The sequence below is a fragment of the Gambusia affinis genome, linkage group LG22, assembly GCF_019740435.1.
Source record: "Gambusia affinis linkage group LG22, SWU_Gaff_1.0, whole genome shotgun sequence".
Taxonomy (NCBI): Eukaryota; Metazoa; Chordata; class Actinopteri; order Cyprinodontiformes; family Poeciliidae; genus Gambusia; species Gambusia affinis.
The window spans coordinates 12,735,305-12,749,706 of NC_057889.1; the positions used below are offsets into that span (position 1 = coordinate 12,735,305).

Below are 14,402 nucleotides of genomic sequence, written 5' to 3' on the forward strand. Positions count from 1 at the left end.
CAAATGGTGTGCGGGGCATTCAAAAATGGGTTACATTCAAAAAGAGTGTGTGAAGGTGTCGCAGCAACAGGGCCCCATCTGATGCTTTCCACTGCTCACTTCAGTAAGTACAGGATGTATGCATGTGTGTGAGAAAGAGAGAGTTGGAAAGATGGAGATGTGTTTAGAGCTGGTCTGATCTGTGTAGGCTTTTAGCCGACTTATGTGATCCGCAGGGCTAACTGGTAAACTTTATGAACAGAATCAGAAAGACTGAATATCAGTACACCTGCGTACAAAAAAAGGGCCACTGAGCTTAACGAGTTTCTGTTCAGCGTTTCCTCTATGTGCATATTTCTATGTAATACACACACATTGACGTGATGCATTTTCCGTAAATCCCGAACAAGTCTGCACATGTAAAACTGGCCCAGGATCAGATCCTAACACAGTACACACGTGTTGAACCGGTCAAACTGCACTCAGTACATTAGAAGATTTCATTAGAAACGCGATAGGGTTCAGTCAAGAGGTGGGCAGGTGCTGTGCTTCACAAAACACTTCCTGGAAGTTGTTGCAACAGCATTTAGAAGATCCTGTTATCTGCTATCAAATGTAAAAGTGCTTTTGTTTTTCCATCTTTACCTTTTCTGTGGTTGAGAGCATGCAGGTGAGTTACTCAAGACACTGCCAATACTAGCAACTTTGAAAACAGAAACAAAAAGCTTTGTCTGTTTGATTAAAATGCCTTTGTTTCCAGGTAAATACTCTGGTTAATAACTAATTTTGTCATATATTTTGTTTTTTAGTTATATAATTGAACTCATTATAGTCTTTTTAAATTTTCTCAACTTTTTATTTTTACTAATAAGCAAATACACCATTAGGGGAGGAGAAGTTATATAGATGGATTAATTTCTTGTCAAACAATCAACCACTCCACATTTCAGGAGAATATAGACACTGCTTTAAATGGGAGCTAATGCAACATCTGGCCTGGTTGGTAGACGGAAAGCTCAAAACAATCAAATTGACTTTTGGTAAATTCTTATGAATATCACACCAAACATTGATTAGTCTTTGGTTTGAAAAGAAATATTGAAAAATTTAGGGATGTTCAGTAGAAGCAAGCCGAAATGACAGACTTGTCATGACATCCAATCACCTGACATAAACCTGGAACATTTGTCTGATAATTGTATACTTTGATTGCACCAAACACCCCAGAATAAGCATCAACTCCCATTCAAACCATTGGGTCTACTATTCCTCAAAATATGGCAAAAAACACTAATATTTCAATCAATCTAAATAGACGATTACTTAAAATCTGCCCATATATGCTGCAACTTTTAAAGACTGGCTGCTTAAATGGAGTTTTAATCATTTCAAATAGTTTAAATATGCAACATATGGCAAGATAAAATTACATTCAGAAATACAGGAAGCATGTAATTTTCAGAAGAAGATGCCAGTTTCTTTGAGTTGGCAAGAGCTCAATTGGTGTGCTTTGTGTGTGCAGAAAATCCCTCAAATTATTGGAAATTATTGGATAAATCACAACTTATAGTAAGTCACAATCCTACTTAAAGTAAAACATGTAAATTAGAGATGGATAGTATATATAAAATCACAATCATGATTGCAATATCAGTGTGCAGTATTGAAAGACAGCAAATCTTGGTAGGATATAGTATGTTATGTGTCATGCTCTGCACAACTGCAATCCATCTGGCCAATTAAATGAATCCCCAGCTCTCTTAATGCCCACAACATGGGTATTTCTTAAATGCCTGAGATGCTAGACCGCTAACGGAGCGGAGGGCAAGTTCAGTGATGGTAAAGAACGAGCAGTTTGGAAAATGACTGTTAATCATAAATGATATCATTAGTGACATTTCCAGCATTAGCATTGTAATTAAATGTTTACTGAAATTGTCCAGTGAATGTGAATATGAGAGTTAAGACAAAAATATTAAGTGAAAGTAAAGTTGCTGATAAATCTACTGAGAAGTCCATCCCTTGACGTCTGGGACCAATAGTGGAAATACTGGACACTACTCAAGGATGAGCTGTTGCAAGGGTCTCTTCATCAAGTCCCCTGCGGTTCAGGCAATTTAAAATCTAGCAAGTACTGCCAACCACTTGGGCACTGCTACAAAATAAACAAACAAAGACCATTTTGTTCTTCTGTGAGTTTCTTGGTAATTCTTAAGTGTTTGTAAAATCATTGACAAATACATTCCCTGAAAAAGAAAGAAAAAAAATAGCAGTGTCTCTATGCCCCATTAAATTAGCTGGAACAGGGAAGAGCAATTAAGATAGGATGTTGTAATGATAGTATGTCTGATAAATGAGACATTTTAATAGAAAGATTTCACACTTTGGAAAAAAACAGGTGCATTTTCATCACACTTCCTGAATTGGCATGTTCAGACATAAGTTTCTTACCATAATGAGGTATAATAACATAGTTTTAGCTCACTTTGGTAAATTTGCAGCATTAGTAAGTTGTCTACAAAAACTGCAGACAGAAGCCTAACAGCAAGGATAAAAGATAAACTTGCAGGTGAAGGATCCAGCCTCTAACAATGAAAACCAGAGTGCTTGTAGAGGAAAGGATGGAAAATGATGAGGACCAGGTGAGCTTGATTGGGGGAGAATGTAGAACAGCTGTGAGAGAAGACCTGTGCAGAAAAAACACAAGGTAATACAAGAGTGACACTAACATAAGAGAAGTCCATTCCTTTTTGTGCCTTTCTGGGTGACTCTAGGGTGACTTTTAAATATAAATAAGTCACCCACTTACTTAGAGATGAGTGTGTTTCTTAAACGTCCTGTCAATGACGTGATGAATTTCAAGTCTTCTGAGATGGTTAGCGTCTTTGTCATGCTGAGCTGGACCTAACGGGTCCATGAAGATTCTCTTTTCGCTGTAACCTCTGGAATGTTTGACGTGAGACTGGTAGCTGCATTGCTACGATTACAGAAGCACACATATTAGATGCGCTTTAGATGTTAAAAGATGCTAGATATGCAGTAGCTTAAATTGGATTTATCCAGTGAACAAACATTTATGTCAAATCAAATTGAAATATTTAGCTTTTGCAATCACAAGGTAGAAGTTAGGACTCATTGTGCTGCAGAACCCTGAAACCTCACATAATGTTGGATTGTCCACTATTGCTTAAGAGAAACACAATGCAAAAGTGAAGCTTTAATTTTTCCCACTATGAGGAACTGTCCAGGCTGTGGTGTGGGTGGATTTGCGCGTGCGTGTGTGTGTGTGTGTGTGTGTGTGTGTGTGTGTGTGTGTGTGTGTGTCTGTCTGTTATTGGGGGGGAAGGAGGGGGATCTCTTGAACAGGATGTAGCTGTGCAAACGCCTAAAAGCTTATTTTACTTGTGTTTGCACAAGAGATGAAGCAGTCAAAACCTGCATATCCTTTACTGTAAGCCTCAGGTCCGCAGTCCGCATGTGTCTGGGACTTTACCCTGCCTGTCATCACACTGTTGACAAAAGAAATTAAAATAGACACACAAATCTCAGTTCAGGATCTACTTTCTTGTATCTCAGACTTTTAGAAAAAAAAAAAAAAAAAAAAAAAAAAAAGCTAAATTGCAAAATATTTCACAAATGGACTTCCAGCCGAAATGATAACTTTCCACCAGCACACTTGAATGCAAATTATATCCAAACATGCAAATATAATGCAAATAGTGAGTCAGTGATATGATGGAAAATTCCTCTTTGGCTCAGTCATTACTGTGAATACGACCTGTAACATCTCAAATCTTTTACTGTCTTTTTCAGCAATCCAATGGAAATCAGATTTGTTTAATCGCCTTCCTGGAGTTGATTTTCAAGCAATGAGTATTGGCATTATATTTTTAAAGCTATATATATATATATATACACACATACATATAGTTCAAATATTTTCCACCATTTACAACTAATCGTTAAGACAAAAAAAAATCTATGCGGAAAATGAAAATCTATAAGCCAGAGGTGTCAAACTCCAGTCCTCACGGGACGGTGTCCTGCAACTTTTAGATGTGAATAAAAATAATTAGGTCATTAAGGCTCTGGAGAACTAATCTACACAAGGAGGAAGTAATTAAGCCATTTCATTCCAGTGGTTTGTGCCTGTGGCACATCTAAAAACTGCAGGACAGCGGCTCTAGAGGACTGGAGTTTGACACCTGTGCTGTAAGTGATGGCATGCGTTTCTAATTAGTCCCTTTCAATACAAAACCCCTAAGCAAATACACGTGCAACAAAAAGCCTTCAGAAGCCACTGAAGTAGTATTTCAGCAAAAGTTACAAAATACTTTCAGCAGGATTTCTGCTTTTAGCATTTCCGCAGAAATTCTCAGGTAAAAGGATCAAGTGATTAGTGAATGAAAGCACATTAAACGTTAAGGCATTAATTGGCAATGTTTTAATCCCACTTCCTTTTTCAGAAACTTAAACATCTTAACAGTGGTGTGGCCCACTTGTATTTAGACAAGATACAGAATTAATAACTCTCTTCTATGGAAAAGTTTATACACATGCATCCCCCCTTGTCAGACACTAAGATTCAACAAGATAAAACATAATTGAGAAATATTCAGCTGCATAAAGCGCTTCTGTCCATCCGTGGTGTTGAACATTGTACTTCAGCCGCTGAAACTAAGCACATAAAAGGTCAGTATGTGCAAAGCTTATGTGCACAAAGTACTAATCGATTCACCTATTTATTGAGTGTTCGCTTAAGATCAAACAGTTGAGTCTGAGTTTATTTCAGCCGGACCTTCTAGCCAAATGGGCTCAGAAAGCAGCTGTTGAAGTGAACAATAACAAACAAATAACCGCTCCTCTGTGCATCTATTGTTACTCAGGGAAACAATGGTGTAATTTATTATACTGTATGCAAAATTGATGTAAGAAATTAATTGTCCCTTTGTTTTTTCAGAAAATTCTCACCATTTTTCTCACAAAGTGTTGTTTGAAAGATTTAAAAAAATAAATAAAAATCCCCAAACAAAGTGCACTTGTAGTCCCTAACTCCTTCGGTCCAGTATAAACTTTTTTATTTTTGTTTCTTATTTATTTACTTACTTACTTATGCACAAACAGAGGCATTGGCAGTCATTCCTGCTTATTCTACTTGATCAATGGTAGATACATATTTTCAACCCGTTTCATATTGTTCTCTTATTTCCGTCTATTTTATTTGATTTTGGCTGAGGGTTGATGGGTTTAACAAGAGAAGGTTTTAATTAATGTCTCATCTTCAGAACTATTTCCACATCATTTCTTTAATGGTAACGTTTCTCAGCATTCGTGTCTATTCCCAGAAACCGGTTTTTAAGAAAATAAACTATTCCTTTTAGCAGGAATTTAGTTGTCAATACAAAACAGAGAGCAACTTAAAAAGGGTGTTTCATTGTTTGGCTGTGCAGGCTTTAGCTAATCTATGATTTCACCAGGAGAATCTCTGAAAATGAGTCAGCGACGCCGATTCTTTTGAACATTTTCTAAACAATATTAAGTTCGGGCGACGCTGTGTCTGAGTCTGTCCTGAATTTAACCTGTCATACAATAAAAACAATGGCAGAAAAGCCCATATTAATGCGCAGACAGTCAGGTGATCGAATCAACCTTTAAGCCTTGAGGACTTTATTTACTGTACAAGGTAAAACATAGAAAGTGACAATGTAGTTAATTGTGGCAGTAGTCATTTTTGATGTTTTATTCAGATAAAGCAATAGGATTTGGAGTTTTTAAAAATCTTAATATGCATATTTGTTGACTGTAAGTAGTATGTAATTGAGTTTTAAATATCTACCTTTGGCCGATAAAAGTGACAAAGAGCATGTAGTCAAAACAGTATTAATAATACAAAAATGTTATCAACTAATATTTCAAGAAAAAAATGAATGAATGTTTTCAGCTGCTTTTTAAATGAATTCATGAATAAATGAATGATTATATTTTACTAATCCCAGGTGGAAATTCACAAATGAGTCCAGAATCTGAATACAAGATAAAAACAAAGGTAGCTCATTCGTTCTATAGCCTTGGATTTTTTTACCTGGTTCAAGTAGATTTAGGTTTAAAAACCCTTCTTTGTTGATTTCCAGTAATAGGTCTTACTGTATCGTTTTGGATCATCTGAAGGTGATCAAGGGTTTATTTTCTGATGCGTGTGAAAAGAGCATAAAAACCGTCTAGACGAGAGGAAATAAAAGCATAAATAACTACCTCCAGTTCCTGTTTTGACGCCAACCTTCTTATTCTAGAAGCATTTTTCAAATGATAAACGGTTTCAGACAAGGCTTCCCTGAGTGATCTTTAACAGACTCTGACTGGTTGAAAACAATACCTGAATCGCTAAGTATCGGCTTGATCAAGTTCAAAAGTCCAATCTGTTGCCTGATCAGAGGAACCATGTTTTCCAGACTTTGAGGAGTTTAGTTGAAGGGAGTTTTTTTCTTTAGCCAGTTTGTAATTTCTTGAAGCCACTCAAGTCATTCAGAGAGTTTTAAAACTGGTGTAAAAAGAAGTGGGGGGAAAACTGATACTTTAGGTGGCTCACAAGCTACAGTAGTAGAGTGGTCTATGATTAAATTTAAAAGGATCTATTTCAATCAACTCTCTTTTTTATGTAGCTGAACAGAGTTAGATATTAGAGACTGGTTATTGGTAATTAGATTTAGAGCTACAAATTAGCTCTAAATCTTTTTATACTGTGCAGAAAACACTTGATTTTGAAGTGTGCAGCTGCAAAATTAAAAACAACACTGCTGTGGTTGTCCTGCAGGCAGGTCAAAGGTTAGATACAGTTTGGGACCTTGCTTGGGGGTGTTGGGGGGAAGATCTCAAATGAGCAGGTGCTCTTCATCTTCACCTTAAAGTCTTTCTTTTTTTCTTTTTCTCTTACCCGCCTTTCTGAAATGGTTCACACAATGAGCGCAGAGATTAAACCTGCAGCACATACGCCTCTACTTAGCTCGTAATTGTTCTAAGTGTGTTCCTTAAAAGAGCAGGAAGAAATGGTGAATGAAAAGCAATCCCTTCACATCCAGCTGATAAAAGAGCAAGAACCGGTCTGACAACTATGACTGAATGATTTCGACACTGTCGTCGATGGATGGATGCAGGAGGTGGGAGAAAGAAAGGAAGGAAGAAAAGACGAGAAAGAAAGGGAGCAGCATCACAGGCGGTTCCAAGCGTATGACATGAAAGACGAGAAGTGCCACACCCCCTCTTTTCCAGAGTACAAACGTGCGTGTGTGTGTGTGTGTGTGTGTGTGTGTAAACAAGTGGAAAAGGATAAACAAGAACAAGAGGATCAGGCTAGATATATTATCTTTTTTAGTCACTCTCACTTACATCCAAATAAAACCAATAGGTGTCGGTTGCTTGTCTCTAAGCTGAACATTAACTCCCCAGACAGTTATGAAAACTTTGCGGTCCAGAGTTGGCCAGCTGATGCCTATCTAGTGGTTTACTCATGAATTTCACATTTAATCCATGTGGGTGTCTGCCTGCAGATTTCTGAATGGTGTTTCAGACCCCCAGCCATTCCAACTAAAAAAAAAAAAAAAAAAAAGAAAAAGAAAAAAAAATCCCTCAATTCTATTTTCTCCCCAGCAACTTCATGTAGTATCTATCTATATATTGTTCACCTTGCTAGGTTCTCTTCCCCCGCCTTTTACCTGGACCGAAAAACGCCTGGGGTTTTTCTCGTGGGAAAGTCTGGGAGAGGTATGCTGCTCCGTGAGCAAGCAATCAGAGAGGAATCCCGTTTTTCCGGGTCCAGGATCACTCCCCCGTTCCTTGTTCCTATCCGGGGCTCGCCGTCACGACTGGTATCGTGTTCGGACTCGCAGCCTGAGTTGGGATACTCTCGCCTGTTCCTGCTCAGCCGGATCCAGTAGTTTTGGTTCTGCCTGCAAAGCTGAGGCTTTATTTCGCTTTGACTTTATTTTTCCTTCACTCATGTTTACTGGGCCATCTTTGAATGATATAAAATATTTTTATTTCTTATAGTTATGCTCACATTAGGGAATTTTAGTCCAAACTGCACAAAAAAAACAACAACATTTTATGATGAATACAGATTAAATCACAAAATTTCTATCAATCCTGGGTTTCTCTTTAGGCCCCGTTTTCTAGAAATAACACACATTCACGATGAAAAGATTCACTTCACACCTGTTGTTGGATCTGATGACATTCCGGATTTGTAGAACTCCCCATTCAGGTCAGGTGAATGACTTTTGAAGAAGTCACATGATTTTCGATAAGTGCCTTATTGAGATAGAGGGGATTGGAGGGGGGGGGGTTAGTGCAGTGTTTTTCCCAGCTCCAACATGAATATGGATGCTTGGAAACTCATTTATGTTGGTTATGATCGAAAAGGTTGATCATTTTTATGAAGGCTTTGGACAGACATTTTTGTATAGTAGTTTTTTTAAACTGAATAACTTTTGTAGGTTGACCATCGCTCCATATTTTATCCATTTGTACATAAAAGTTCTTACTGGAGTTGCAAAGTCTAAGGCCTGACCCGTATGGGAACATTTTTGAAAATCAGAAAATGTTCGTGCCCTGCTTCCATATTTTTTAGGAGGCCCCAAGTTTTTTTTTTTTTTTTACAGATTCCAGATTGAAAGTGTTCTTGAAAGCATCTCTTTTGTGAAAACGCTGATGTATTAGTCCGGAACTATAACCCCAAGTGCATCAGAACTATACATAATAAAAACAACGGTGAATGAAATGTTCATCTTGTAGTTTATTAGTCTTAGAATACAATAAGACTCGGAGAAGAAGCTCAATTTCGTCATCACTCCACAGAAAAGACTGCACTCACACTTTGTTGTTCTCCATTCTCGTTTACTCCACATTTAGCGCCACTTACAGGTATGAGGAAGTTAAAAAAAAAAAACAGCATCTTGGGCTATTCTCTGTGTTTCCATGTGGATGGAAATATTTCCGGAAACAGTCATGTGTGGACACAGGTGTTTCTAAAACAGACAACCTATTGTAGAAAAAAAATGTTTTCATGTGGATGGGGCCATAGAAATAGCCTTTTTTTAAACTCTTTCTTGACTGATAGAAAAATGTATTTTTCTCCACAAACAGCATAATGTTTTGCCATTTGTGATCTCTTAACCTACTTTGTGTTGTCAAACAGGTTCTTGTATTCTTGATTCTACATGCCTGGTATTTGTCAGTAAAAATGAACCAGAAGATTTTGGGTAATCACAGAAAATGTATTATTTGAGAAGAGGAGAGAATATATTTTCACATAGGGATTTTCCAGTGAAAATTGTGTGATTAAAACATTTAAGAGTGAACCTAAATAAAAAAGCTTGTAGAAAGAAATCCATTAGGGGGCTATAACGTTTTACATACCACAGTATAGGGGATGGCATGTAGAACAAACAGCAGCTAAGCAGTATTTCTAACTCCTTAGTATGGATTTATTCGCCTCCATTCTTTTCAGACAAGATGTTGCATCTTAAGTGATAATACTTGGTGCTTTGAATTATAATGATCCTTTTACATTTGTTTACGCATGTATTAATGAGGGAAAAAAAAAATCAATTTTCTGAACAAAAGAAAGAGTTAGACATTATTGGATAAAAGTGTAAAACTTAACATATTATATATATATACATCTATATGTTATATATATAAAAAATGTTAAGTTTTATATATATATAAGGACTTTCAATTGGACAGTTGCGATTCTCATTTCTAAGAAATGAAAATGAAACATAACGCGCTTGGATAACAGTAAGAATCCTTATCAAACACTCACGCTTAATGTGTTCGTTGTGATCCACTTTCTGTTACATTATCTGCACAGCCTTTAAGTCCTACATGAGTCATATTATTTGATCATCATTTCCAGCATTAACAGGCTGTACTTGTAAAATCTGATAACTGGCAGCTGAAAATGAACCGTAAGCAGAAGTAAGCAGGTTCTTCCAGAATGTCTGTTTTTCAGAGCGAAACATCCCTTCAGAGAGGTAGAAAAATATCACATCCTTGTCTTGCTTCCTAAATTAAGCAGTACACCTTACATATTGTGTTGTCTAAAATCGACCATGCTGGCCGGCATGCAAAGAGAGAGCTAGAATGACAAGCGCGCGGAGAGGTGTGGTGTCCAAACGTCTGGGCATTTGAAGCAAGAGAATGAGTAAAGCAGACTGCAGAGGACTCACACCGAGCTGACAGAACAGCCAACGTCCTTCCTCGGTTGCACAGACAGTCTCTGAACAGACACAAAAGAAGACAGTAGTAAGTGAGAGTAATATTAGTGAGCTACCAGCGAATCATCCATGCTAGCAGAATCCACGCGCATTCAAGGACTAAAGCAAATGACGATGGAAGTGACGCCCTTGTGATCTAACTCTTAACTTCGTAAGTCATTTTTATTTTAGTTGTAATTTTGCACATTTTTAAAAGATTTGTCCTGGCATCCACAGTGAAGTATGTTATCACCGATTTAAGTAAGGAAGATCAGCAAAGGTCATGCTTGGACATCAGGAAGTATAAAACAATCAAATGATTTACTTTCACTGGGAAGCAGTTTCAATCTTTATTACACGCTTTAACAACATCCAGGAGAACTTCTCTTGAGGAAGTCTGATTCAGGAGGAACAACGGCAAACGTAAATATGAAGTCATGTTTTGGTGCATCGTTTGTGTGCAGAGTGGCAGGTGTATCCCAATGTGTGCAACACGCAGCCGTCCTCTGAAGAAGTGCACACAGAAACACCCACAGCACATTCACAGAAGAAAAAAAAAAAAGAAAAAAAAGAGGAAACTCTCCTTCAATGAGGTGAACAATACTTGGCATATCTTGTCATATTTTTACTACACGCTTCCTCTCGTTGTGACAACTTCCCCACAGTTTTCACTACTATACTACGGGGCTGCATATGAATGAAGGGAGATGCACAACACTGAGACAAACACACACGCGGAAGCAGAGGCAACGACAAGAAGGGCTGTTTTGCAACTAGAAAGAGGAAGGTACATGTGTCACACATGCTCTTGTGATGCAACGTGAACACTCTCACACACTTTCACACACAGTCTTATCCAATCTCGCATGCAAAATATCACGCTAAAAAAAACACACAAAAAAGCTAATGTCAGACATGAGACAATGAGGGATCTGACAGATCCTGAAGGCATCTCCCTCCTCCTCTCTCTCCCCCACTGCTCTCGGTTTACCCCTAAAACACACACACACGCACACACATATTTGAAATGACCGACCCTGCTGTGTACACTGTGTCTCCCAACTCTTCGTGGGTCCTCCTCTCTAGCACAGTAGATTTGCATTGGATTTGCCTGTCAAATGAGATGCATGGGAAAATAGGAGTGTATCTCTGGAGAACAAACTCCTTCAGAATTCCCCTTCCCTGGTGGATTCCCTAATTCCATCAAACAATAAAAAAAAAAAAAAAGGAAAAGGAAAAAAAAAAAACGAGCCAAGCAAGATAAGGGCTGATAAAATAGCTGGACATTAATCTCCTTTTATTCATACACCTGTTGTTCACATAGTCTTTAACTATGGTTGATGCGGTCAATGAGCATAGCAGATTCAAACTGGCACAAGAGGAGATTCCTGAAATCCCCAAACATTTTTTTGTGTGTCTGTTTTTTTTGTTACTGTCTTTTGGTCATTTTGGATTTTATACTGTTAAATATTGAGCGCTGGCTGCCACAGATTATGCCATTCTCATAGACATTAAACTACCACTGACTGAGGCCACAGCATTATCATTCAACTCATTTATTTTGTACAGTTGTTTGCTACATTAATTACAATTATTTCACTGAGCATTTTTTCCCCTTTCTTCATTAAGCAGTTCAAAATCAGTCAAGCTAGATGGAGAACAACAGAGAACATTATTTCTCAAGCCTTCCCACAGATTCTCAATTGAATGAGGGCCATGTCATTTGTTCTGCCAAACTTCATTTTGCATTGTAGAAGAAAAGGAAAAACAAAAAAAGTTACTTTCTGTTCTCGTCTGACTAGAACACCTTCTTCCACATGCTTTATGTGCCTCTCCTACATGACTTGCAGCAAAATATTAATTGGGACTTTCTTCTTGCCGCTCTCCTATTCAAGCCAACGTTGCAGAGAGCTTGACTAGTAATTATCTTGTCGACATATCCCACCTGATTTGTGGATCTTTGAATCTCCTCCAGAGCACAGGCCTCTTGGCTGCTTCTGTGTCTATCAAATAAAATCCTACTAAAACATGTAAATGACAAATGTACATTTACACAGCAAATTATAAAATAGTATAATAGTACTATCAATAACATTGAAATGTACTGTAATACACTTACTTAATTCTTGCAGGTTTGTGATGGGGCTTCCCATTTTCAGTGGTCAGTGGGTGAAAGGTGGGGTATATACACCACAGACAGGTCACCACTCCGTCATCGGGCAACACAGAGACACACAAGATAAACATCTATGCATGCACACACTTACACATAAAGAAGGCAAGAGGCAAGTTAAATAAGGAAGCAAACAAATAAACATGCTTAGACTTGCTTAAATTAATCATAGCATATTTCACTGCTGTTCTGGTATGCTGAATTTGAGTTCTTAAGCAGGAGTTTCAAATCTACGAGAAGGAAATTCTTCTAAATCCAACAGTGACAGCTTGCTGAATAAATTGAGGGAGTCGCTAAACTTCTGCCAATTTGTCCCTTAATATATTATTGATACAAACAAAACAAATTTGATAAAACGGTGGTATTTGCTAAAAGCTTTCTTTTCTTTCATTTTTTGTTTTTTGCCAGATTTTTTTAAAATAACAAACTTTCATTGGCAAGGTCATGGAACAGACGAAACGGATAAGGTCTTTAGAAGTAGCAGAACTTTTTAAAAATAAATTTTATAGTTTTTTTTATTTTTTTAAAGCTATCAAATTAGCTATCATTAAAAAAAATGTACACAAAATGACAAAGTAGTACTCAAAAAACAGTGAAATTTAATGAGTCAACACAACACTTCGGACATGTTTTTGATGAGGAAATAACATTGCAACATCATATAAAGCCTAAAGAAAGTTGGTTTTACATAACACTCCCCGTTTAAGTATTTTACTTCAGTGCTACATTGCTAGCTAAGGTAGTGGCTAACTGCACAGAATTTTTTTTTGTTAGCTGAGAAACTTTATTCTACTTTTTGACAACATTTATGCTGCTATGTAATAAGCTGAGATAACTTTGTTATCTGCAAGCCAATCAATTTTTGTTACTACATTTCAACGTAGGCACAAAGGAGCTTTGTGTAGTCACTGTGCAGTCTTGTTGTTTTTTTTTTTAAATAAATCTTTTCGTTATGGTCTACTTGGAATTTAATACCATTACAGGTGACATTATGTGTCCTCTCTTAAATTGCTGCTATTCTGTTTATGTGGGGATTCCTTTCAGATGAAAAGATAATCTATAATCTATTTCTAGCAGCACATCAAACATTTGTTGATGTTTTTTTTTATTTATTTATTTCTATATATATTCATTACTTTTGTGCAAACAGCTATAGTGTAACCTGAAAAAAAAGTGGGGCTTTTTTTTTTTAGTTGTGTTAGAGGTTCACACACCGCAAAAAAGAATCCCACCATAAAACCCTGCCATGCAAACCACAAACAAACATTACACATGCCCCCCAAATCTGGACAAAATAAACACAGTCACACATGGATAAGTCTACACCTAAAACGTGTGTTTACAGGGGCAACAATATGACTGAATCCGTGTAATGGTGATAGCAATATGGTTTTGGCTAATGATGCTGAGCTGGAGGAACAGGCCAAGCAGGTTGAGCTGCACTTGATACAACAAGAAAGCACATGATTTACAGGAAGCTACTCATGTTTCCTCAGTGAACCAGGGAGGGAATACTGAGTAGGAATGGAAAAATACTAGAGAAGTCCTTAACATTGTTTGTTTCTGCAGAAATAAACTTTAAATAACAAAAGAACATACTATTTGAGCTCACTAGAAAGACCACTTTCACAATTAGCTTTTTGAAGGTATTTACTTTTGATATTAAAAGAAATGAACAAGTGATTGCAAAAGGGGCACCAAAGGACTCCTTTGTGTAGTTGCAGGCTATACTGCAAAGGTCCAAAGTTCAGACCATGGCATAGATTTGATGAGAACACGTCAGAAATCGACAGGAAACCATAAACATCCTACCTAAACCATTAAGACTTTTGGAACGCAAATCAGAAAGAAACTTTCACTGTTTACAGGCTTCAGCAGCAGCTTCAGTGACAAAAAACCCCAAAAAACAAGAGCTCTGTTAGGAATCCGTGTACCAAAGAGAGGTTAATATGTGCCATCTATCTTGCTCTCATCTGCCCACAAACTCTTGCGCATAT

General features: G+C 37.3%; 1 long non-coding RNA gene across 2 annotated transcripts; it reads right to left on the reverse strand.

Annotated features, from left to right (window-relative positions):
* Window positions 1–1,429: 1,429 nt before the first annotated feature.
* LOC122825696 lies at window positions 1,430–6,219 on the reverse strand. Of its 2 annotated transcripts, none has more exons than XR_006369702.1 (3): window positions 6,062–6,219; window positions 2,789–2,956; window positions 1,430–2,666 (listed from the first exon to the last, which is right to left on the reverse strand). It is a non-coding gene; the product is annotated as an uncharacterized LOC122825696 (long non-coding RNA). The 2 variants fall into 2 exon arrangements; XR_006369701.1 differs by lacking the exon at window positions 6,062–6,219 and adding an exon at window positions 3,415–3,754.
* Window positions 6,220–14,402: the final 8,183 nt, after the last annotated feature.